This window comes from Gopherus evgoodei, chromosome 18 (assembly GCF_007399415.2).
Source record: "Gopherus evgoodei ecotype Sinaloan lineage chromosome 18, rGopEvg1_v1.p, whole genome shotgun sequence".
Taxonomy (NCBI): Eukaryota; Metazoa; Chordata; order Testudines; family Testudinidae; genus Gopherus; species Gopherus evgoodei.
The window spans coordinates 6825364-6851099 of record NC_044339.1 but is presented as its reverse complement, the minus strand read 5'-3'; the positions used below and the strand labels follow the sequence as shown (position 1 = coordinate 6851099).

The 25736-nt window shown below is 49.2% G+C and overlaps 1 long non-coding RNA gene across 2 annotated transcripts; it reads right to left on the bottom strand.

Annotated features, from left to right (window-relative positions):
* Positions 1-708: 708 nt before the first annotated feature.
* Positions 709-18695, bottom strand: LOC115636808. 2 transcript variants are annotated; one of them, XR_003997073.1, is made up of 6 exons: positions 18505-18695; positions 16781-16908; positions 15667-15818; positions 10249-10383; positions 2186-2608; positions 709-914 (listed from the first exon to the last, which is right to left on the bottom strand). It is a non-coding gene; the product is annotated as an uncharacterized LOC115636808 (long non-coding RNA). The 2 variants fall into 2 exon arrangements; XR_003997074.1 differs by lacking the exon at positions 15667-15818.
* Positions 18696-25736: the final 7041 nt, after the last annotated feature.

Here is a 25736-nt window from a genome sequence, read left to right as displayed (position 1 = left end):
GGAGGTTTAGGCTGGACATTAGGAAAAAGTTTCTAACTGTCAGGATGGTTAAACACTGGAATAAATTGCCTAGGGAGGTTGTGGAATCTCCATCTCTGGAGATATTTAGGAGTAGGTTAGATAAATGTCTATCAGGGATGGTCTAGACAGTATTTGGTCCTGCCATGAGGGCAGGGGACTGGACTCGATGACCTCTCGAGGTCCCTTCCAGTCCTAGAATCTATTAATCTAATGGCAGCCTGGGACTCAGGACACAGGAGTTGAATTCTCTGCTCTACCACATGTTCCCTTTTTGACCAACTCACTTATTGTGTCCGTACCTCAATTCTCAGCTGTCAAATGAGGTTTTGTGAGGCTAAATATATTACAGCTTGTTAGCTGTGCAGATACTGGGGAAGTGGTGGGCAGATAGATAGATAGAAATCCTACCTTATGATTCACAGTATAAGCCAGCTACTTACTAACAAGGGATAGGAAGATACATCACCAACAGGCAGAGAATTCCATTCGAGATATTTTGCAACTTCTTGTCAAGTGTCTGGTACTGACCATTGTCAGAAATGGGTTACTGGACTCACCTGCTATGGTCGTTCCTAATTCCTCACTTCTATACATTTATACCACACTCAGCTGAGCACCTATTCATCCATGCAGGTCCATGCAGCTGCTACAGCAAAGTGTTCCTATTATTTATCATTTGTACTTCAGTAACAACGGAGATTATGGCCCTATGGTGCTGGACATTGTCCAAGTGCGTTGTGAGAGATGGTTGCCCATGCAGCTCATTCTCTAAATGGACAAGGCAGCTGAAGGAGAGGAGGCAACACAGCAGAACCCGGAACAGAACACAGCTCTCTTACCTTGCAATCCAGTGCTCTAGCTACTCAATCATGCTGATCGTCCAAAGGGAGTTCCTGCCAGAGGTTAAACACAGATAATCAGAGGCCTTTGTAGAACCCATAAGATTGAAAAAATGGCTCCCACTTTGCAGACCATAGAGAGAGCAAAGCCCAGATCATAGAATATCAAGGTTGGAAGGGACCTCAGGAGGTATCTAGTCCAATCCCCTGCTCAAAGCAGGACCAATCCCCAACAATCCTCAAATGTGTTTAGACATCTAACTCTCAGAGTATCCTTCGAAGGTCTGGACTCAAAGGGCCCAGGACCAGCCCTTTAGCATTGACTGTGTCAGATCCAAAAGAAAGTTTATCAGAGACTCTGACAGGATTTCCCAGAATCCTGCAGAAACTATGGAGTGGATTAATCATTCTGCAAGGGAAGGTAGGCAGAAATCAGGGATGGGGGCGTTTGACACTTCAGTACAGAAGAAGATGGAACTGAATAATCAAGGGGAAATATGCTAGGAAAATGCCAGACTGCCTTCTTGTTACTTCTTTTTTTTTTCTTTTGCCCAAATCTGTCTCTGCATCCTCCTTTCTGACCAACTTTCATCAGCCTGTCACTGGGTGACAACATCCAAGGCTGCAAGAGGAAAGCAACAACAGCAGCAAAAACCCAAAACCACACAAACAGAAAAACCAGCAACCCACCCACCCCAGGATTCTCTGTCTGAACTGTGAGGAAACTTGTGAAGATATTCATAACAAACGCGCCCCATTCCTAGCTGGAGAAGCTAATAATTGCTGCTTGCGGATGGCATCAGCCAAGCAATCTACAAAAAAAAAAATAGAATGATGAATCTTGCAGAAGGTGTGAGGGATAGGACACACTTGTTCCCTAGTTGGAGTGACAGCAGAGCAGCTGGCAGGCAGATGGTGGAGTGAATCTATTTTTATTTGTAAAGTAGACAAAACTTTGTATTAATAGGCTCAAAAATGAGAATCTGTTGGTGATTCTATGTTCTCCCCAACATCTATCTCTCAAGGACATCGCACCTGCCTTAGTCATGAACTGCCCCCCATCACTCCCCCACGCACAGCATGTGGTGCTGGTGCTGGGTCCTGTTAAATTAGTATTGTGTATCTAGGGGCACTGTCTGCACTGACATGACATCCAGACCACTCATCTGGGATTACACGCCAGCTGTGCCTTGTTAAGTCTAGAGAGGAGCCCGCACCAGCAAAGCTCAGATTCAGATCCCAACTCTGCCAGGGTTCAGGTTTGTCCGGAACTGAGGTTTTGGTTTAGGCCCAGCTCTGCTTTAGACCCAAATTTACCTCCGTACCTGTTCTCTTCCTGCTGGTAGAATACTGAAAATACAGAACTGTGGAGCTCGGATAATGGAAAACATGCATGTCACAGAAATGAAGCCCACAGCATTGCCAGCTTCCTCCTCCTTGTGTTACCATCCCGATGTCTCTCCTTTGAGTTTCTGTTATACATTTTAAACGTCCAGTCCCACGTCTCTCCTTTCGGCCGTGGCAGGCTGAGAGATATGAGCTCCACAGCGGTCCAGCTGCTCTGCTGATCACGCAGTGGATTTGTTGCAATGATGAAGGTGGCATGCACAGCTTCCAGAAAAGAGGACTGGGGAGAAGGCCAGATGTTTATCCCTCAAGCAGCGATTCCTGCTGGTTAGTCACAGTACAGTACAGTCTACAGAGCCCTCAGTTCAGTGTCACAGGCTGGGGATGAAGGCAAAAAGGGTCTGCAGGGGGAAAGTGAAAAGAAAGGGCATTAGCAAATGTGACTCCAACACTGATGACAAAGGGAAGGCAGCAGTGGTCTGACACCACATTGCTAAATGACGATGCAGAAGAACACCCTATCTAACTGAAATTACAGGGTGATTGAGGTCCATGTCTGGGTCCCAGGCACCACCGCAACACAAATTCATGATACCAGATCCCATGTCCCATTATCTGACTCCTCAGCCATTCAGGCACCCTTTGCATCTTCCTCGGCTAGCAGCCAAAGATCCTCCTTGCCTGCGCTTCTCTCTCAAATGCATAACGTTTAAATGAATGCTTTGGAATGCCCCCAAAGCCCAGACAATACAGCACACTGCTCTCTGGGCATTCCTTTGCATCAGTCACAAGATCCCTACCTATGATTTTCTGGTGACTGCATGCCCTGTAGCCCCATTACGTGACTATTGCTAGTGGTAGGAGACCCTGAGAGTTCAGAAATCCAGAGTGAATAAGCATCCCAGGAGCTCGGCCATTTCTTTAGATTGGATCCAAACTCTTTGGATCTCCCGAATCTGCAGAGGGTTGAGAATCTCATTAAAGTAGCCTCTCATGAGATTTCTAGCACTTTCTGCTTCTGGTGAGGCTGGAGACCTGCAGAGAGAATAGCCTCTGTGCTGCTATAGAAGCAAAGAGGCAGGCCAAACTTTCAAGCTTTGCAAAAGAGTTTGGTTTGAATTTTGAACCAAGGTTCAGGTTGGTTCTTACTTCCTTCAACCTTGCTTATTTCTCATGTGAAGGACAAACTCCAGGGAGGAGCCAAGTTGCCTTTAAGCATTTAGGAGACCAGATACCTCGTGTATTTTATTATCCAGCCATCCCTGCATGCAACAGCCCAATATTCACATCTGGTCTGAATGACTGGGCCCGAACTAAGATCTAAATGGTAAAAAGGTGGTAAACATGCTGAGACCAAACACAGCAATTTGAGATCCTCCAGGAAAATCCGATGCAATAGTGCAGATTATTCATTATTATTATAGTCTCTTTATTCTGCAAGGCAACCTTGTGTTACCTTCCAAGAGCTAACCATTTCTTTGCTAGAACATCCCAGCACAAAGCAAAACCAGGCCCGTATGATGCCTAATCATGATGTTAAGATGCTGTGACTTACATGATATCTATTCTGTCTGCGATGGATTCCTTCCAGCGCCATCCTACACATCATCACACCCCAGACACGGTTAGTCATGTGACTTTTGACATAACTTGTACAATGCCCCACCTATCACTATCTTAAAATCAAAAGCGAGGTGGTCCGGCATTGTGCCATGCAAACTGAAAACACAACATTCCTCCTCCATCGTTTACAGGTAAGAACTCCATGGAGCAGTCATGCTGCCTGGGGCTTCCAGAAGTATCAAAATGACTTAGGAGCCCAAGTTTCACTAAAAGCCAGTCGGATTTGCACATCTAAGTCACATGGGTGCTTTTGAAAATCCCACCCCTTGCCTTTAAACGATGAGGAAACCAGATGTCTCATTTACCTAGGTTCGTATGTGAGAGCCCATCACCGTGGTATCCGAGTGCTAGCCAAAATAAGGTGTGCTTCTCTCTCTTCCCTCCAGACAGCAGGGACTGGGGCTTCTGTTGTTCTTGGGGTTTTCTGTGTGTCATAGCAAGCAGGCACAGTTGCAGATGAGGGTGTTGCATTTTTCTCTGAAGGCGTTGAGGTTCAAACTCATCTGATCCCCTCTGGGAGAAAGATTCACAAGTCAGTCTCCAAAAGACCTCTGTCCCAAGCATCTAGGAAACTCACTCTTGAAGCTGATGGGGCCACTGTCTCAGTGGAAAGAAAGTGTCACGTCTCGTGAGGACACAGGTTGAGAAGACCCTTCAGTAACATGGATCGGGCCCATGGAAGGCTTCACGATCAATGCCTTGAATTTGTCCCAGTGCTCACTGGGTAGTCAGTGAAGAGTGGAGAGCCCTGGGAAGGGCAGTCTGTTTGGCTGAGCTGCTGTGCCGAACTAATTGCAGCTGTTTTAAGGTTGGCTGCTTCATTCCTACGCACAGAGCATTACAGTAACTGAGCCCAGAGGCCCTGGCTCTGTGGAGCACTGTGACTATGTCTGAACAGCTGCGTTCTTGCCAGCCAGAGCCAGAAAGCTCGTGTTTTGTGGCTGTGGAGCATCCTAATGATGTCAGGCCAGATGACCTCAATGAAGGAGGATGTTCTGGAGGCCAGGAGTTCCTTGCAGTGCCTCCCTCTCCTTGTCTCATCATCTCAGGCCTTCCCAGGATTCTGCTTCTCCAAGTACATCCAGTTGCTGGTCTCAGCCAAGCTCTTGGGGGATAGCGTGGCATGAGCCTGTTGTGGGCACAGTACAGAGCTGGGTGTCCTCCGTTTACTGCTAGCATTTGCATCCAGGCTAGTGGCTATGGATGGATGTGGAACAGGATGAAAGAGAGGATGGATCCCCGTGGGACTGCACAGGTCACAGCTTGGGTGTGAAGGAGCCAGTCATGATTCTCTGGGGCAGCTTGAGAAGGGACAGTCGACGCCATCTCAGTGCAATCCCACCAGCCCCTGCCACAACTCTGTGGCTTGGCAGCAGAAATAAGTGACCATGTCACTTGGCTAGACAGAGGCCCAGCAGTGCAAACTGGGAGAACGGGCCCTAGTATTTGGCCAAGAGGACCACCTCCTCCAGTGCCACCAATGTTGCCTTGGTTCTGTCTCCTGGCCTGATGCCGGATTGGGAAGAGCACAGAGGCTAGATGGAGCTGGGGTAACCCTGGGCAAGCCCACAGGGATGGGAGGTTAGGCGTGGGGTGGCAGCTGGAGAGGACTGGGGTGTGCAAGGAGTGCTGCAGGATCACAGGGCATTGGGAAGGTTTTATGAAGCCAAGATTGCACAGCACTTCCTCGCATCATCCTTGTCCGCATGCACAGCCTTTATTCTCTCATCTCTCTGGCATTAAAATTCACCCCCTCATTTATTTCCCACAATGCCACTTAAATCCACATAATGATAAAACATGCATCTTAATACTGTATCCTCAGTGCTAAGTGCCAGGAACAGCAAAGATCCATGCAAATCCCCGGCACTTCAGGACAAAGGCTTGAGTGTCACATTGCACTGTTCACACACCAGAGCTCCCCATTCAATTTCATTTCAATTTATTTTCTCCATTTCTTTAATATACATAGAGAAGGGGACGCATATAAAATGGCATTAAGAACCTTTGTACGAACGGGAGCCAGCGTCTGCATTTAGACTCTTCCTCGCCCCACTCAGGCTGAGCGGTTTTCCAGTTAATGAGTCTATGGGACTAGGCACTTCTCTGGCCTCTGTCACAGCAGGAGATGAACACCGCCCACCCGTTCATGAATTGATCTTCACGCAGGAAGGTAGGGAATGATTATCCCCCCGTTTCACAGATGGGAAACAGAGCGTGATTGAGTGACGTAGCCAGGGGCTGATGGAATAAATGGGCCAAAGGTATTAAGAGAACCCAGTTGCAGTCTATCATTAAACAGCGCTAAACAAGGCTCGGGGTTTGATATACGGAGCCCAGAGCCTGCTTAGTACCATGGCAAACACCATTCAAAAGCCTTTCGACTTTTTTATTTCAGATACCGAAAAGCAGGTAAAGCCTCTGAAACGTAAAGTATGGAATAAAATAAAAGCCTTAACATCCTTTCCCTTTAGCTGGCGAGAGTTTTAGAAGGAAAACCCCCTTGTCTGCAGGGCCGGCTCCAGGCACTAGCTGACCAAGCTTGTGCTTGGGGCAGCAGATTCTAAGGGGCGGCATTCCGCCCAATCCTAGGGTGGCACGGCCACTTTTTTTTTTTTTTTTGGTTCGCCGCCAGCCGCCCTGCACCCTGTTTTCTCGTTGTTTGTTTCTTTGTCTGTTTTTCTTTTGTTTTGCAGATGACTTTCAGTGCGCCACTTTAGGGGACGGCAGCGCGGAGGAGGAGAGCTCCTTGCTGGGAGCAGGCAGGCTTCACGCTCCGTCAGCCCAAGCCGGTGCCAGGTCTGCAGCAAGCCCGGCAGCCCATGTCCTTCCCTCCCTGCCAACCGACGACTTTCAATTCACCTGTGGGCGGAAGCAGCGCTGAGCCCTCCCCACAAGCGCCCCGCCGGAAGGAAGCCCTGGCTGCCCCCCTTCTCTCTCTCCTGTCCTCCCTCTCCCCCACTAGCCGGGGCACTCCGCACTCCGCTGCCCGGGGCATGTCTGCAGCACAGGAAGTCCTGCTAGCCAGAGTGCAGCCACTGCCCACTCAGAGGCTCGCCAGCGCAGCCGGGGGAGGCAGCTGCGAGCTGCCAAGTAAGTGGCACCGAAAGTTTGCACCCTGGTGGGGTTTTTTGTTTGTTTGTTGGGTTTTTTTTGGTTTCCTGCACCCTGGTGTTTTTTTGGGTTTTTTTGCTTGAGGTGGCAAAAAAGCCAGAGCCAGCCCTGCTTGTCTGGTTGGTCTAGTTTCTTGGATGGCCTGAAAGATGACAATTCCTGCCCCTTTGGCAGGTGCTGCTGCAGTTTGATAAAGTCAGATCCAGTTTTATTTCAGGAGTTGTTTGGGATTGAGCTGGAGCTGGCAGCGAGTGACGATGTCATCTGGGTCCCTTTCTCTGCCCTGAGCTGGTCAGGACATCCCTCAGGATTACGACAAAGAAGGCGTGGGGGTCCCAGAGGGGTGGGAGCCATGATGGGGAAAGCTTGGTCCAGCAGCCTCCATTTGTTCTTTTAAGGACCCAAAGACAGAGTAATGGATGGAATATCTTATCCCTTATTAAGTGGCTATCACTTAGCCTGACTATACCGTTATTTGGGAATCTCCAGTTCCATATCATCTGTTTTTACCAAGCATGATTTTAACACAGTCTTTGAGTTATATCAGTTCCTCTCCCTTCTGTACCTTTTCCCAGCAGCATTTGTGGTTATAGGTTCTTATGACAAGTTAGGAACTCTCATATCCTTTTTACAGGTGAGCTCACCCTTATCAAACTGGGGGCGGGGGGGTCTATGGCAGAGCCAGGAATCGAGCCCAGGTCTCCTGAATGGTAGCTTCATGCTGTAGTTTCAAGAACATGCTTCCTCGGAGGCTGATCAGGCAGTGACTACAGGTGAAATTTTGATGACAAAGTTGTTGTTTCACCAATGTCGCCCTCTTTCCTGTTCACAAACTGTCAACGAAGCAATACGGATCTTTCCTCCTAATTCCTAACTGGTCCTTATATCATTTATCCAAACAAAGGGTAACCTGTGGGTTATCCCAGAACATGAGCATGGTGGTTACTTGGGATTTGTTTTGTGTGTTGACTGGTCGCCTAAGTCACCTGGTATCGTTCCTGAGCCCTGAGTAGCTGATTGAAAGTTTATCAACAGGAGAATAGCAAATGCTCTTATTGGTGCAAAACTGCAACCAATAAAAGGGAATGCTTCTTCAGAGAGTGAAATGGACTTCTGTACCCACCTGGAGTGGGCCCTGGGAAGGAGATGTACCTGAGCTAGATTTCTGTGCCCAACGGGAATAGACACAGGGCCCAATCCCATGGGAGGAGATAGAAAATCTGCGCTGGAATACCAGGCCCACCTCTCTAGGTACAACCCAAATTGGAGTCTGTGCCCACCTGTAATGGATTCTATGCTCAATCCTGGAAAGAAGAACTAAGCAGAACTTCTGAGCGGAGTGGCATGGGCTCTGGTTACATTATCCCTGGAAGGAGGAAGAGTAAAGTCCGAAATGGACTGCTACACCCACCTGGAATGGCCTCTGCATGAGCTCAGAGTGATTATTGGCTTTGGCCACACCTTGCCCATTTCTTTCCGGGCATTCCTGGTTGCAAAAGCCAGTCTGTGTGTGGGAGATGGTGGGGTAAGTGCCATGTGTCGTGGGGCTGGGAAAAGCAGTGCTGTCCTCCAAGCAGTGTTCGGTAGTGCATCCCCGTGAGTACAGCAGTGTCAGAGGTGAGACTGATGGTCGGCAGGTTTTATATGGCTCTTACCAAATGCTGGAAGAGATTAGGGGAATGTCAGGCGCACGGTATCAGAGGCTCTTTGAAGTCAGCCTGAACTGGCAGCTGGCCCTCACTCCAATGTCTTCTTTCTTAATGACTGAGACGTTTAGCTGAGTGAGAAGACTAAATGAACATGGGCTTTCTCTCTCCTCCTGGCTTTGGTCGGACAGGTGGTGCCACCCCAGGAACCAGCTCTGATTGTGATCCTGGTGAGCCACGTAAGGGATCAAATCACTATTGTCATTGTTACCACCACTAACCTCAACTAGCACCAATGACACGATCCACGAGCACCACCCACTGCCACCAACACTATTACCACCCACCAACACCACTAAAACCATCCCCTACCCCCAGCAACAGCCTCCACTACCACCACTTGCTACCACCGCTAACCCCCACTAGTGTCAAAAACACCACAACCACTCAGTAACACCAACATCACTACCACTGCCAACTCAAACACCCACTAACAACAGTACCCACTACCAGCAACACAACCCACTTCCTGCCATTAATAGCACAACCACACCATCACCACCACCCACTACCACACCGAGACCACAACAAATGTTATTGCTCACCTGAGCCAATGGTCTGGGAGGGGCTGGAGGAGGGATGGGGGACCCCACGTGCCCCAAGCAAGAAAGGTTTCTCTGATCCACCTCTCTCCTGTCCTGGCCTCTCATGCTCCTGGGTGTTACTGTGTGGCTAAGCAAAAACCCTGACTCTCCACTTTGAATCACTTTTTTCTCAGAGGCTGAGGATGTGGCCGAAGATTTATTACTGACAATCCCAGAACCTGTCCTGTCCTGGAATGTCTTTATACAGGATCTCAATGTAATTCAGTGGAATTCACCCTGCAGGCAGGAAATTCCCTACTGGAGGAGTAAGATTCTAATGCACCAAGTCTGTATTCATTCCTGTTTGCTGCATGCTAGTGGCACGTTTGGTGCCGTATGTCACACTTTTAGGATAACTGCACCAGTATTCCTCCCCCACTTTCATGCTCTACTCCAGGAGTAGCCAGCCAGATCTGAGGCCTCCAGCTGTCTCCTGGGTAGGGACCCTTGTCCCCCTCCCTTCTGACCAGGAGTTTTACGACTGCACAGCTCCCTGCCTTGCACTGTGATACCCCCAGCAAGCCAGTTTGCCTAATGACCAGCACCCGTGCATTGCTCTGTCTCCCTGAGACTTATGAACAGTGTGCTGCCAGCAGTTACAAGTTCCCGCACAGGTCTTTCGAAGCAAGCACCTTTATTCTTAAGGTAAAAGCGTCCCAGAGAAAACATGCTAAAAACAGCAAACAGATTTAAACACACACCAAACATGCCAGGAGTCTCCCATCAGTCTTGTGGTGCCTAATAGCCCAAGGTCTTTCCGATGTTTCTGCAAGGGTCGCAGGCCGGGGAGGGATCAGAATGAAGGCCCTGAATCAGTTTAAATCCAGCCATTTTATATCAAAATCTCTTTTTTTATCTGATGGTCTCTGGAAAACCCACTTTGAACCAACACAGATTCACCTCCCCAGGGGTGTGGTACCACTCTGGAGGTGTTTACAGCCTAAGCAATTCACCTTAATCATCCCCCCACCCCCACAGCTGTGGTAACGCTGCCCTGTGAAGGGGTTGACTCACTGCTGGCGCCTCCTCATGGCCGGGCGTGGCATGGCAGCTCTCTCCCTGATGGCTGCTGCACCTCTGAACCTGCCTGTTCCTGGGACTTGGCCCTGTGTCCAGGTCACTTTAAAGCCTCTCTCCTTGCAACGTAGTCTGTGGACAAAAAGCAAGGGGAATTATGGCAAATAAATGGAGTTCCTAGGGAATAGAGAGGAATGATGCCCTTCAGGGTGCATCAGAATCCGTCCCTGCCTTCCCTCAGGGAGTGGCCATCGGGGAAGCTCCTACCTTCAGTCACCCCTTTCCTCAGGAGCTGAAGGTTTGTTCTCTTCCCTGGTCTGCCCACAAGTGAGCAGCTCTGCTCATCCTGCAGCCTGTGCATGCCTTGCAGGTGTGGAAGGGTGGGGCTGGCTGGCTGAGTCCAGAGCAGCTCCTTAACCCTTTGTTGTTCCGTGTGGAGTTGGTACACACCAGCACACACGCCCTGGAGTTGCATACAATTCCCGTCCCCCAGTTATACTTAAAGGGAGAGCAACTTTCTACACTCTGGTCCCCAAAGATACTGCCTCAGATTACAATACCTGTCACACTGTACACACACGGAGGAGCACACTTGGCCCCCTCCCTCAACAGGCTTTACAGGTGAACTCCCAAAAAAGTACAACAAGATACAGATCCAGCCTTGCACTGGCATCCCATTCTTGGATCACGATGACAGAACTCGCACTACATTTGGGGACTGACGTAGAGGCTCAAATCCAAGCCTTGGCCCCCATCACCAAAATATGTGAGCACCTCATCATCTTTAATGCATGTGTCCTCCCAACATCCCCATTGGGGAAACTGAGGCCCAGGGAGGGGAAGTGACTTGCCCAAGGTAACACAGCAGGAAACTGAACCCAAATCCAGGCACTGATTTGATCTCAGTCCCATGCCCTAATCCAGATCTGACAAGACATCTATATCTGTCTAGCTAGGTGTTTACACCACACTCCTCAGTGTGGTATCTGAGTGCCGGCCTGGAGGGATAATACTGATCAGCCTCTTGAAAGATGAGAGTGCAAAGATGGAGATTGGAAAGAGGGGAAGATTGACGACCAGCATGCCAGGAGCAAGGAGGGCATAATGCACTAAACACCAGGATCCCATCAAACCTGCCAAGACTAACTCATTTGGAAGGAGGTGATCTCATAAATGGATTAGTTTTAAGGCTGTTTTAAAAGTCACCCCCCCCCGTGATTAAAGATTGAGAGTTCAATCCTTGAGGGGGCCATTTAAGGATCAGGGCAAAAATCTGTCTGGGGATTGGTCCCTCTCTGAGCAGGGGGTTGGACTAGATACCTCCTGAGGTCCCTTCCAACCCTGAGAGTCTATGATTCATAGGCAGCCCCTGCATGCCTTGCTGAGTCTATGACAAAGTATATCCTTTTTCTTCTCTCAATGGGTCAGTTCTATAGTTGATGGGCCATCAAGCAAGTTAGGCAGTGCTCATGCGAATTTGTCTGGGGTTGTCACCCAGATGCACAGCACAAGTTTGGAACTACAGACATACCCAGGGCCGCCAAGAGGATTCAGGGGGCTCACCCGGTGGCGGTCCAGGTCTCCAGCAGCATTTCAGCGGCGAGGGGGTGCCCTTCAGTCGCTGCGCATCTTCAGCAGCACTGAAGGGCCCCCCCCGCCAAAATGCCGGCTCAAGACCTGGACCACTGCTGGGCCAGAGCTCACAGGGCTCCTGCGGGGCCTGGGGCAAATTGCCCCTCCGCCACTCTGGGCAGCCCTGGACATACCATACATATAACTTACAATACAAAGGTGATACAAACACATAAAGGAGATCATCACACTCAGCAAATTATCACACTTTTGCAGATACATCACATGGCATATCTGGCACAACCCACTGCCATTTTACTATATTGGTATTCAAAATACCTAAAGTGTCCCCCAGATTCCATACAGTGTCAGTGTCTGATGATTTGCTGTGAGTTTCCAAATTCTGAGGCCTCTGCTGGTCTTTTTCCAGATGGGGGTAAACTTGCTGTTTTCACTGCGGGGGGAAAGGGCTACCCGCCTCTTGTGCAAAATCAAAACCTTCTGAAGCTGGATGCGTAAAGCAAATGACTGCCTCTGTGGAAAAAAAACTTTGTGAAATTGCCCAACTCAAACAAGCTGAATTCTGATCTGACTTGCACAAAAATTTTTACTCCATCAGCTTCAGTAGAAGGTCTTCTGACTTACACAGGTGCATGAGAGATCAGCTACAGGCCAGTGATTTCCCCAGAGCTCCTGAGCTCAGCAAATGCGGAGCCAGTCCCAATACTGCCACACAAATGTGCAAGAAAACCAATCAGACAGAAAGACAGGGCTGCAAAGCCAAAGCTTCCCCACATGGACAATTGCCAAAGCAGCTGATGAATTAAACCATCAGAAAGAGTCAGCTCCAGGGGTTCTGTGGCCTGAGGCAAACTGGCAGGTAGCCACCCTGACCAGCCTGAAGCCACCCGCATTTCGCTGCCCGAGGCAACCACCTCTTCTGCCAGTCTGATACTGCCCACCATGAAGAGTTACGGTTACCGTACATCCTGGTTTTCCCAGGCGCTGCCTCTTTTTTGAGCCTCTGTCCTGGCAGATTTTTCAAACAACGCAATATCTTGGATTTTTGCAGAGCAGACGCGGCAGCTCAGAAAGAGCCTCGATTGCTCCACTTCCCGGTTGGTCCCTTCCCTGCATCTGCAGCTGGTTGAGCCAATCCCCTGCAGCCACAGCTGCTGGATCCCGTCCACCCAGGCCCCTGGCTCCCAGCCCTGGGGAAAGGGTCCTGCAGGTAGGTGCTGATTGACGCCAGCAGCCCTGCCATGATGACCAGGGCCATCCCCCACGGGGGCCCCCATGAGAGTTTTTTGGGGCCCCTGGAGCGGGGTCCTTCATTTGCTCCAGGGGCCCCGGAAAATTCTCGCGGGGCCCAGGCCCGCAGAGATTCTTCTGCTCCAGGTCTTCAGTGGCAATTCAGTGGCAGCGGGTCCTTCCACTCTGGACCCGCAGCTGAAGTGCCCCGAAGACCCGCGGCAGGGGGAGGGGGGTCCTTCCGCCCTGGGGACCTGCCGTCGAAATGCTGGGTCTTCAATGGCAATTCAGCGGTGGGGGGCCCCTGCCGCTGAAGACCCCAGGCCCCCTGTATCCTCTGGGCAGCCCTGATGATGACAGGGAGTGACACTGCTCCCCCACCTCCAGCGAGTACCATTACTGCAGGTAAACCCCTCCTTCAACTGCACCCCCCCAGCTCCCTCCCTATCCCCCCCCACAGTGTCTTTTTGGTGGGGGGGAATCTGAAATATGGTAACCCTATAAGAGTGGAAAACAAAACCATGAAGCAATCAGATGCAGTTCCCAATGGTGTTTAAACCATAATGGCATCATCTCAAACAGTCCCCCTGGGAAAGAACAGGCAGGCATACCAAAGAATCAGCCTCGATATAGTCAAGGGAGAAGGCTGGATCCTCTTATTTTAAGGCCCCTTTGCATAATTCTGGCATTGCATTTAACCTTTGGCTAGTGGGGGGGCGAGGGGCTGGGCACAGCATAAGCTGTTACAGCAGGATCAGAATGAAGAAGCAGCAGCAAACCCTAGGAACCCCACGGTGGGCAGCCAGTAGCCAGCGGCCCCTCCCTTTCTGCCCGAGGTCCCACCCCTTGCCCTCCCCTTCTGCCCACCTTCCCTGCAGGAACCCAGCCTAGAGCGCGCACGCACACACACACACTCCATAGCTCCTGCCCTCCACAACCCCAGCCCAGGGCTGCCCAAGTGCCCCCAACCCCAGAGCCCCGAGCGAGCGGCATGCCCCCCAGCACCAGCTGCCAAGAGTCCCACTGGCCTACTCCAGCCAGCCTGGGCTAGGGAAGAGTGGGAAGGACCAAGGAACTGCAGGAAGCGGTCTGGGGGTATAACGTGGGTGGGGCCATGCCAGGCTATTTGGGGAGGCACAGCCTCCCCCAGTCTATGATACCTGCCACCCGTGAACCCCAGCCTTCACTGCAGCTGGGCAGAATAGACACTAGCCCCTGTCCTGCTTGCTCCTATCTCTCCAGCAGCTCAGGACCCACTCTCAGTCGAAGGAGCAGGGAATCGTACTATTATTATTCATTATTTGTATTATCACAGCCCTTAGGAGCCCAGCTCACAGACCAGGACCCCGTCATGCCAGACACTGCCCAAACACGGAACGAAAAGACCGTCCCTGGGCCAAAGCTGAGGCTGCCGCTGCTCCGCACACACGCTGCAGCCTTGAAGCTCAGGGTAAACGAATTCCGATTGGGACCAAAAGAAGCCGAGTGGAGTCATTAGCCGGGCTCTGGTGAAAGCACCATCACGGAGTCCAGCACTCTGTTTATTATGCCCCATTCAAAGCCTATGAAAGGTGCACTCAGAATGCGCCGATATTCACGATGCAGCCACTTGTGAACGGGAGCACATCTCTTTCTCTCCTCTCTCACTAGCGCACACCTTGAATGAACAATTTATCCCATTGACCTACACTCTCTGCCGGCGCAACAAAAGGGTCCCCACTTGGGCGCGGCCTGGCTTTGAAAGCCTTCTGTGGCACAGGAGCCTTGAATGCCACCGAAAGGAGAGAGAGCAAGACCACCGCGAGTGTGATTCCATGCAATTGAGACAGTTGGATAACATCCCTGGAACGAGGAGCTGCCATCTGCTGAAGAGATCGTTAACCAATTTCCCTAACAAAGCCAGGTGATTGGCTCTATTCTTTGGCACAGCAGAGGCGCTTGTCATGGGAAGCCAGAGCACATGTGTTCAGGGGAAACCTCTCCATTCCCTGCCTGCCCTCTGACAAGCATGAGAATCTCTCTGGCCCTCTTCTATGTTTTCGGAATTGATCTTGCTCTGCATCCTGCCCCCATCCACCAGCTGTGCCACTATCTAATAACCCCCACTCACAGCATGATGACTATCATCATGGCCAACACAGTCGGAATGGAAGGGGAGCATTGGCCTGCTAAATCCAGGGATGTGAGTTCAATCCTTAAGGGAGGTATTTAGGGATCGGGGGCAAAAATCTGTCTAGGAATTGGTCCTACTTTGAGCATGGGGTTGGACTAGATGACCTCCTGAGGTCCCTTCCAACCCTGATATTCTATGATTCTATAATTCAGTTGTAAAATACTCACATCGTATTGCAGGCAAGTCACTGACCAAGCTGGATTGAAACACTCGCCCATAGGTGCTCAGGCACCCACAGAAAAAAAATTGTGGGTGCTCAGCACCCATTAGCCACAGCTGTTCGGTGGCTGGCAGGAGGGCTCAGGGGCAGGAAGAGGTGGAGTGGGGGCAGGCCTTGGGGGAAGGGACAGGAGGGTGGGGCCTTGGGATGGCAGGGAGCACTCACCAGGAAAAATAAAAGTCAGTGCCTGTGCACCCACCAGCAGTGTTTGAACCCAGGGCCTTCAGCACTGAACCGAGCACTAGAGATAAAGAAGCAACTCCATCACCTGCTACCAGGTGGTAGGCTATCATCGCCTCTGTGCAGCAGCCAGTAGAAATGGGATGTGGCTGTAAAATGGAAATCCCCATCCTTGAAAACAAAATAATGTTGTTGATATTTTTTCATTCCAAATCAGAACAAAAAGTAACAAACATGAAATTATTCACATGAAGGGATTCCCAGAGCTGGCTGTTCAGAGAGCCCAGGGAACTGGCCAGGTGAACTGCTGGGTAGCTCAGGGAACTGGCTAGCTGAGAAGCAGGAAAACCCAGGGAGCTGACTAGCCATCAATCTAGCAGCCTGGCTCTCTGAGAAGCCCACAGAGCATGGGAGACAGTATTGCCTAGTGGATACAGCACTAAACTTGGACTCAGATGACCTGCATTCTATTTCTAGCTCCACCACTGGTCCTACTGGGTGACCTTGGGCAAGTCATGTCACCTTCCTGTGCCTCAGCTTCCCCAGATGTAAAATGGGAATAAAGATCCTGACCTTCTTTGAGGGCTACTGATGAAAAGCACTAGATAGGAGCCAGGGGTTACTAGCTGGGGAGGCAGCCAGCTGGGGACCCCTGGGACCCACGGGGTCAGGAGTAGCCCACCAGGCTGGCTGCCACGGAGCTGGGGAGGCAGGCAGGCAGGAGAGAGAGCAGGAATACAGACAAAATACTACCAGAAACCTGCCTGATTTCCACTGAAAGGTTCAATGGAACTAACACATCCCCACAGCACATTTCAATCCCATGGAATCAGCACCTCTGACAGAGAACCATTTCCATCAGAAAACTGCCAGCCAGCCCTCACCATGGCACCAATGCATGTCCCTTCTGTGGTGAGATGCCGGGATGGCTGTTGTGGGGCATATGCCTGCATTTGGAAAGGAGAGTGGGAGTGGGTGATTAGGGAGGGTTGGTGGTGGAAGTGGGCAGGGTGGGGAGGTGCAGACAGGGAGGTTTTGACAGCTGGATAGCAGGATGGGGTTAAAGGGTTTTCATTCCTCCCTCTCCCAGAGACCTCAGAATGGCTATAGTCTGTCCATCAACTTCTCCTCACCTGAGAAAGAATCCAGCCCAGGTATTACGCACGTGGCTGCTAAGACAGGACATCTGGGTTGAAGCCTTCACTCATCAATTATTCCCTTTAACGTGCAGTGTTAAGAGTCGTCACACTTTTGGGTGCTCCTGGAGGCAAGTGATCAGGAGAGCATCTCAGCTTTCATTTGAAAAGAAAAGCAAGTTTCCAGGCCTCATGGTTGCAGAAAAATGCTTGACAATGCAGCTCTACAAGGCTCCAACACCAGATGGCAAAGAAAAATAATCCAAACTTTATTAATGCTTAAAATCTCATGAGTTGGGGGGTTGCAATGCTGAATATGGAGTATTACAGCCAAGTTTAGAAGCTTTGTCGATGGTGAGTGCGTGTGATGGGTCCCTCTCTGTGCCTGATCCAGAGAGGACATGAGTCTGTTATAACCCCTGCTACCGATCCTGACTCTTTAGCTCAAGCTACAGAAGCTCATGCTCGTAGCGCTGGAGATCCCTGATCAAGGTGGCGCCTGTTTACACTTAGAAGTACCTCCCAATTTACTCCAGGATGTAGCTGCTCTAGTGCCGAACCCTACGTACAGACGAAGGCAAACCAGTTTGACTGATGAAGGTGACTTACCCCTTCTCCCAACTCCTTCCCCAGGGTGGGCATTCAGCCCCCTTACCCCTTATTTAGACCCACTCAAGGTTGCAGACACCCACACACACTCCCGCCCTCCTCTCAGAATTTGGCTCATGGTCTAACCTGGCGTGATTCTCATGATAAAGCTCCGGAAGAGAAGGGATGGGGGAAGCGACTTCCAGGAACGGGGTGGTCATGGGTGGTCTCACTGGGGCTTGGTAAGACTCCCATGGATTCAGGCTCTGGCCCTTGGTGAGGGCAGGGCCCTGGCTGTGGGTTCAGTGATGTACCAACACCCCGCACTTGGCATGGGGAAACTGACTTCGGGTCTCTTGCTCATGAATATTGATTCGAAGAGGAAATGTAATCATTTCTGCTCCTCAGAGAGGTTGAGCAAGTGCATGTTGGTGCATCTCATTCCATTTCCCTCGCACACCCCTCTGCATCTGGCTCCCTCTCTCTGCTCTTCACTCTCACTTCTCCCTCTGCCTCTTTCACTCCCTCTGACACTCTCGAATCTCTCTCACTGACATCCCAGATTCCCCCCCCCACACCATCTACCCCCTCTCCTCCCAGTCCCTCTCTACTGCCCTCCCACTCACAGTCCCTTTCCCCCTCCTCCTCTCCCTCCCTTTCTCCACCCTCACGGGCTCTCTCTTCTTCTCTTCCTCCTCTCCCTTCCTATCCCCACCCTCACAGCCCCGTCCTCCTCCTCTCCCTTCCCACCTCCACCCTCAGAGTCCCACTCCTCCTCCTCCTCTCTTTTCCCTTCTCCCCCTCACAGCCCCTCTCTCCCCTCCTCCTCTTCCTTCTTCTCTACCCTCACAATCCCTCCTTTCTCTCTCAGTCTCTCCCTTATTCATTCATTCCCCCCTCCCCAGCGTTCCTCCATCTCTCTGAAAGCACATCCAGCTCTCCCCCTTTCTCTCTGTACCACTCAGCCCCTCTCCTCCTCCCTCTCTCTCTACTTTCTCTGCCTGCTGCCCCTACCCCACTACTCTCTCTTCCCCTCTCCCTCCCAGCCGCTGCTTTTTGGCAGTCGACACCGTTTCCAGTAACACGCGCTGTCGTGTAACCCGCTAACCACTTTTACAACGCCACTAAATCACCTGGGCTGCCGGCGGAATCACTGTCATCTCACAGATGGGGAAATTTGTCCTTTTTGTCAGCACTCGGCGAGACGTGATGGCATAAATAGCAGGTTGCACTGCCTGCAGCTTGGAGATGTGCTGTGCGGAGCGGAGCACGTCATCCCCAGGGGGCTGAGAGAGCAGAGTATGAAAGTCAAGAAGGCATGATTTATTTTATGGCACAAGTCTCTAGGGGTGCTAAGTTTTCAGGGCAGAGCTGCTTTATCCAATTATCCCATAAAACCCACTCCACCCAAGACTGAAAGTCAACAGTCTGGTGGGCGAGGAATGCCCAACCATGCCAAAGTGACATTCACAGCCTGGAACGAAACATGAAAGGCTGGGCAATATTTGGCACAGTAGCTGTGTTGACTCATCTGAGAGCCCACATACAGGATGAGTTTGGGGTTCTCAACTCCAACAACATCAATAAGGTTTGCACACTTTGAGATACTGCAGGTCGCCTGAGGCTGGCAGAGGGCCCAGGACTTGACTGCTGGGTAGAATGTGTCTTTAAAATGGTTAATTATTGTTCAGCGGCAGATATGGGAAGTGAATAGAACTGGTCAAGATTTTTTCTTCGTCCTATTTTTTCTCATGAAAAATGATTTTTTGTTTTAACCAAAATTTAATTTTTTCACAGGAAAGGCAGCCCTCCAAGTTGCTAGTTAGTCACCTTAGCATGCCCTGCTGCCAACTCTCATGATTTTGGGAGTTTTTCTTTAAGTCCCAGCTTCTGGAGACATGTGCTTATGTGAGACTTTCAACGTCTGTTTGAAGGAGAAGGCAGGTTTTGTAGCTGCAGAGGAAAACTTGAAAACGTGATCCCTACAGACTCTAAAACCAGCAGGTGAATATCAAGACCCTCCCAGATGATGAATTCTGAAAGTTTTATGATTTGTCAGTCAATCTCATAATTTTGTGGGAAATAGTGGAAAAATCCATTTTGGTTTACATTTTCCATTTTTCATTGAAATATCAGAAACATGTTTTGATTTAAAAAATCACTTTTTGATTGAAATTTTCATTTTTCTATTCAGTTTTCTTTTTAAAAAATTCTCTTTTTAGTTTTCAAACCCTGATTTATAAACAATTTTCAAAAACCAAAATTAATTCTTGGTTTGAATTTTTCACTGAAATACTGAAAAAATTCAGAAGGCATTTTGGAAAAAAAGTGATTTTTTAAAATTCTTTCTCACAAAGTATTATCATTTTTAGACTAGCTCCAGGCATGAGTTCCCAAGTAACAGACAACGTCCAAGTTGTGGGAAATGACAAATTAGCATTGCAGAAGTTTTAGTTCCCATGGGAATGAAAAGGTCACTATGGGTCCATCCCAGAATGCAATGGAAAATCTGAGCCTCGTTTTCCAGAAGGCAGTGGAATGCTCCAAAAAGGGCACCTCCTTGCAGGGCCATGGAAAGCTTGCATTGATGGAGAAAAACCCTGCCAGAATTCTTTAGGAAGTTCTGAAGATGGTGGAGCATCCCTCGGTCCTTGTGAAGAACTTCAAGTTCAGAGAAAGGGACTATGTTGGAAGGAACAAGAAGCTTGGAGAAGACAACACCAGCACCCTTTCTGTGCCCTCTGGAATCATGGGGTAACATGAGAATGCTGACAAGCAGAGCTGGTTATAATGTTCTCAATTACAAAAAAATCAGGAAAAAATATTTTGACTGCATTTTCACCATCCTTTCTCTCCTGTTTTTTGACCACGTCAGCTGCTCCTCAGCAGGGATCTCAGGTCCCATAACAGTAGTATCTGGGCACTTCACCATCTTTCAGGTATTGGTCATCACAACACATCTGTGAGGCAGGGAAATGCTGTGATCCCCATTTCACAAAGGAGGAACTGAAGCAGAGGGAAATTCAGTGTCTTACCCAGGTCACACAAGAAGTCTCCCAAACCTCAAGCTGGGGACTAACCATTCTTCTTGTCAGGGAACAGGGAGTTTCACCTGCTGGGTCAGCATTGCACAACGAGGTGCCTGAGGAAGGTTTCATGCCCCTTTTCTGAAGCATCCTGCAGTGGTTGCAGACGGAGGCAGGATAGAAGACTACATGGACCTTGGGTCTGTTTCTCGTGAGGCAATTCCTGAACCTCCATCTCCTCAGGGTTGGGGGATGATTGTTTCAGCCAAATAGAATGATTTGTAATTATTATCCAAGGGCTGGGATAATTCCACAAGCCTCTGTTAAACCATTTCCTGCATTAACATTGCGTCCGAGGGGACTGTTTGCTTCTTTCCCTTCTAATCAGATTAGTGGAAGCAGTTCTACACTTCCATAATCACAGTCCTCATTAACCCTCCTGAATGCTCACTTATTCCCTCTCATTGCTCATACTCATCAGGTGGCTCAGAGAAACCCCCTTGCCAAGGGGAAATTCTCTCCACCTCCCACTGGATTTGGCGGATTACAAAAGACATCTCCCCAGTTTGAGAAGATTACATTTCAAACCATACAAGAAAGGTATATATTTTTCCATATGGCCTGATGCCACATATCGGCTTAGACCCTGATTCTGCACCAGTCAGATAATTGGGAGTTTTGCTATTGACTTCAGGGAGTGTAGAATCCAGTCTTTCGGCTGTGACATGGCCAGACCTTCGGGGCACAAATGGGCTGAGGCAAGTTGGTACTTGGTTGAGAAGCCGTGTACACAAAACTGGAAAGTAGTGTTAGTGACCCAGGAGGTGGCATGCCTTCCTGTGAGCCAGCCCTGAATCAATGCACTATCATGGGATTAGGCCACTGTGCTCCTGCTTTCTGCAAAAAGAGAAGGGTTATTAGTGGTTTTTCCATTTGCTAGCTCCCTCCTGCAGGCCTGAAATTCTGCATGCTGCATTTTCAGCTGGATACAGTGTTCTTCTTCTCTTCTTGACTTACATTATTTTGCAGCACTACTGTATGCTGTTAAGCAAGTGCAGGGTTCCATCCCAAAACTAACCGCTTTTCCGTGGTGGGTGGAGGAGCAACGTTTTCAAAGGATCTTGGGATCCTTAGGGAGGACGAAGTTCTACATGATGGGAGCATCTGAAACAAACCGATAGGAAATAAATGCATGATATTGCTGATTCATGTTCAAGGAAGCAGCTCTCCTGAGCCTTTATTTGAGCAACAGAACAGAAAACTGGACCACGCATCATAATAAGGGCACTGTAATTAGGGTTGCCAGGTGACCAGTTTTCAACCGAACACCCCATTGAAAAGGGACCCTCTCCCCAGCCCTCGCCAGACTGGTTTAAATGAGTGAGGGAGTGGGGGTGGGGGAGAGCGCGCGATGGAGGGAAGGGGGATGGAGTGAGCAGGGCGGGGCCTCGGACAAGGGGCGAGGCAAGGGCATTCGGTTTTGTTCAGTCAGAAAGTCGGCAACCCTAAAGTCTGTACATAAAGCGTAATTACCTTGTAATTACAATGTACATATAAAATGTTATTACAGTGTGATTGCCACTGCTTAGTCTAATTGGAAAGTTCACTATATAAGCAGGAATAATCACAGTGCAAATACACTGCAGTTACATACCTGGATTCTAACAGCATATGTGTTAAGACCACCACCAAAAGGCTAAATATAAATAATTCGATCACATGCTTAGCCTTCTGGGTATATTAATGGGTGGTAATTACTCTGTAATTACAGTTCACTTACTGTAACATGGGACTGAAAGTGGTTTGCGTCTCGCTACTGGAGATGAGATTTCTCTCTCCCCTACCTGGGAGAGGTTTCAAACGTACACCTTTACTATCTCTGCTCCATAGATTTCTTGCCACGCTGTTTCTATTAAAGCTGCCTGTGTTTAAACCAGAGCTCTGTCTCTTCCCAGCCTGTCTCTGCTTGCCAGTGGGGACCACGATGATCACCGTCAACAGCCACATTTCACTGGAATAATGGACTTGTCCAAAAAAGAGAGACGAGATAGATTAGATTAGATTAGATTAGATTAGATTACATAGCGTGGTGAAGTGATAAGATTCGGGTTCTTGACATCACATCCATTCCGGTGGCAAGCAGCCAACTGCAATGTCACTAACACAGGAGTATTGATGACTCTGCAGTGGTGCATGGGAACAAGTTTATCAGTCAAATACCAATGTCTAGAAAGAGTGGCCAAAGAACAGAAAAATGGGAAGAGGAGACAGGGGAGGCGAGGAAGACGAAAGGAGGAGACAGACATGCTGAAGAGAACAGGGAGGGAGAGAAGGTCGTTAAGTACTTAGTGCTACACCTTAGTGATTCAAGTTCCAAACAGCATATAAATTAAGAGTGTAATTCTGTCCTAGGATTCTGGTGATCTGAGCTTCACGCTGGAGGTTTATGATACTGCCTAGATCCTTTGATGGAATTACAGCCTTAGAGCATTCAGTTGGGGCTACATTATTCCTGAGGTTTCAGCTTCCCCATTTCTTGTTATGACATCATTACTGAGGTGATAAGGATGTAAACACCTGTTTAGTACAAATCCAATTACAGCCCATACCATGGTATAAATCACTCCCTTAATTCCACTTCAGAAACATTTCTGTCCTAAGTGAGGAAAATACCACTATTTATTTCCATCATGAATCCTCAGTGCTACACGAATATTTATTAAGGATGGCCAGGCCTGTCCATACTACTAAAGAGGAGGACTACACGGCAGCTCAGCCCTTCTTCTGAACAGAACTCAAACTCCTTTTAATAGCGTGGTTCTGCTCTGAGAGGTGACACAGCAAAGATTTGCACCTTCCCACTCAGCAGACGTGCTCTGTGTGCAGTCAGCGTCGTGTCTGCTCTCTTTGGGGATTAAAACACATTTCCATGGGGTGTTTTTATTTCTTATTTTTATTACATGTAAAGTGAGAGGCCTCAGCTGAGATCAGGGACCCACTTTGCCAGGCGCTGTAGGGAGACATAAAAGACCTGCAAAACTTACAATCTAAATAGGCAAGACAGACAAATGATGGGAGAAAAGCTAGATTATTATCTGTACAAACGAGGAACAATGATAGCGGGTCTACACTAGGAACTTCTATCTTTGTACCAACCTAACCCACTGCTGTAGACTGACCTAGGTTGATGGAAGAATTCTTGTGTGACATTGAGCAAGCAACAGCATCTCTCTGTGCCGCAGTTTCCCATCTCCAAAATGAAGATAACAATCTGCCCTGTCTTTTCCGACTGTAAACCCTTCAGAGCAGGCACTGGGTCTTGTTTCACACTTATGCACCACAGTGGGACCTACTCTCAGTTGGGGCCAGGATAGGCTCCAGGGTTTTTGCCGCCCCAAGCAGCAAAAAAAAAAAAAAAAAAAAAAAAAAAGCCGTGATCACGATTTGCAGCTTTACCACCATTGCTTCAGTCTTCGGCAGCAATTCAGGGTCTGGTCCTTCGCTCCGAGAGGGAGTGAGGGACCCACCATTGAAGAGTCAGACGTGCTGCCCCTCTCCATTGGCCACCCCAAGCACCTGCTTGCTGGGCTGGTTGGAGCCTGGTTGGGGCCTCTTAAATTCCATTGCAGAACACATAATAACAACGGTAACACTCCGGCAGGTTCAGATGAGCATGTTATTGCTAATTTTAGGGGAGGTTATGTCAATCGACCCATCACAAACCATTTGTGATGTGTCCCAGACTGGTTGATCCTCCTCCGTGAACATCTTCGCCAGCTTTCGGCAAAGACCCAGCGATCAGTATTTGCACAGACATATGGGAGAGAGTGGGATCGTACAGTTAAAAGGCTAAACTACCGGAGAGCCAGCAAGAGGCAGAGTGAGCTGCAGCCCCGGGCATCGACTCAGAACTACAGCCTGGAGAATTGGGCTGTTTATTTTTGACTCATTATTGATGCCATTAAGCACAGAAAGGCAGAATGCTCAAGACAGATTTGGGAAAAGGGAGGAAAACCAACTTCAGAGAAGGGCTTTTGCGCTGAGATGACATGTGAAAAAGAGAGAGCAATTATGCCAAAATCAATGGCCTTTACCAGTAATTTTCTGCAATTTCTTTGTTACAATGGCAGATATATGTGTCTGGAAAAAGCTTACGCACTTACAATCCAGAACAGCAGCAGGTGTGGGCCCACGCAGCTTAGCCAAAAACACACAAGTCTCCAGCTCCCTGCACCATGCCGGGCCACCAGTCCGGGGCACCCTCCTCAAATCCCCAACTCCAGCCCAGGGCCTGCTTCTCTGCTGCAGAGTGGATTCCCTAACTGCCTCTCCCATCTCCCTGCTGTGCAGTTCCACTCCATGCAGCACCCCAGCCAGCATGGTGACTGACTTGGATCCACAAACACACACACATACACACACACACTTCCTCACCCATGTCTCTTTCCTCTGCATTCCTCACACACTGGTGAAGCAAAATCCAGCCAATGCAGAAGTGAGGCAGACCACGCATGGTGATGAGCTACACTCCACTTGCCAGTGTTGAAGGCAGAGCAATTCTCTGTGTGTAACAGAGCAATCTTCTTATCTCAAACAAACTGAAGGTTAAATAGCAGCGCTTGGCCATTCTCACTGCATATGCAACAGGGTCTCTCTCGCTAATGTAAAACTGTCCTTTTGCTAATTCCCGGTTGCTGGATGGGACACTGACAGCCTGGTTTTCCCCTGCCCTGCGCCTTGTGCAGCCATCTACAGCTGTGCAGAGTGGCTGTCTGCTATGTAAGCATTTTACACCTGTGACACGCTGGTGTGAAGGACTCCACAAGGTCAGTGGGGAGCCTTTAACGCCTCTTCATTTGGGGGAGTTTTATTGAGTAACTGAAGGAGTTGAATGGATTCACTGCAATAGGCTGTGGGTTTGTATGGAGCAGGAGATATGTTGAGATTGCAAAGTCTTGGTGATCTGACCATCTCCTGAGTCTGACTTAAGCTAGGGACATCAGTTAAAAATATTTTAATGAGTGCTGGAAAAGAAGAGGAGCAACTCTAGGATTTTACAGCTATAGTGGTGACTAGATAGATAGATAGATAGATAGATAGATAGATAGATAGATAGATAGATAGATAGATAGATAGATAGATAGATAGATAGATAGATAGATAGATAGGGTGTATGGGGGGGGGGGAAGAGAGAGAAGTCTGTGCTGTGCCTGAAGTTGCTCAGCACAGCTGGGGTGTGGTGCAGATATGTAATGATGGCTTTAATCCAGCGCTGGCCTGACCATGAGGCGACCTGAGGTGGCCATCTCAGGTGCTAGACTGGGGTGGAAGAGCGCCAC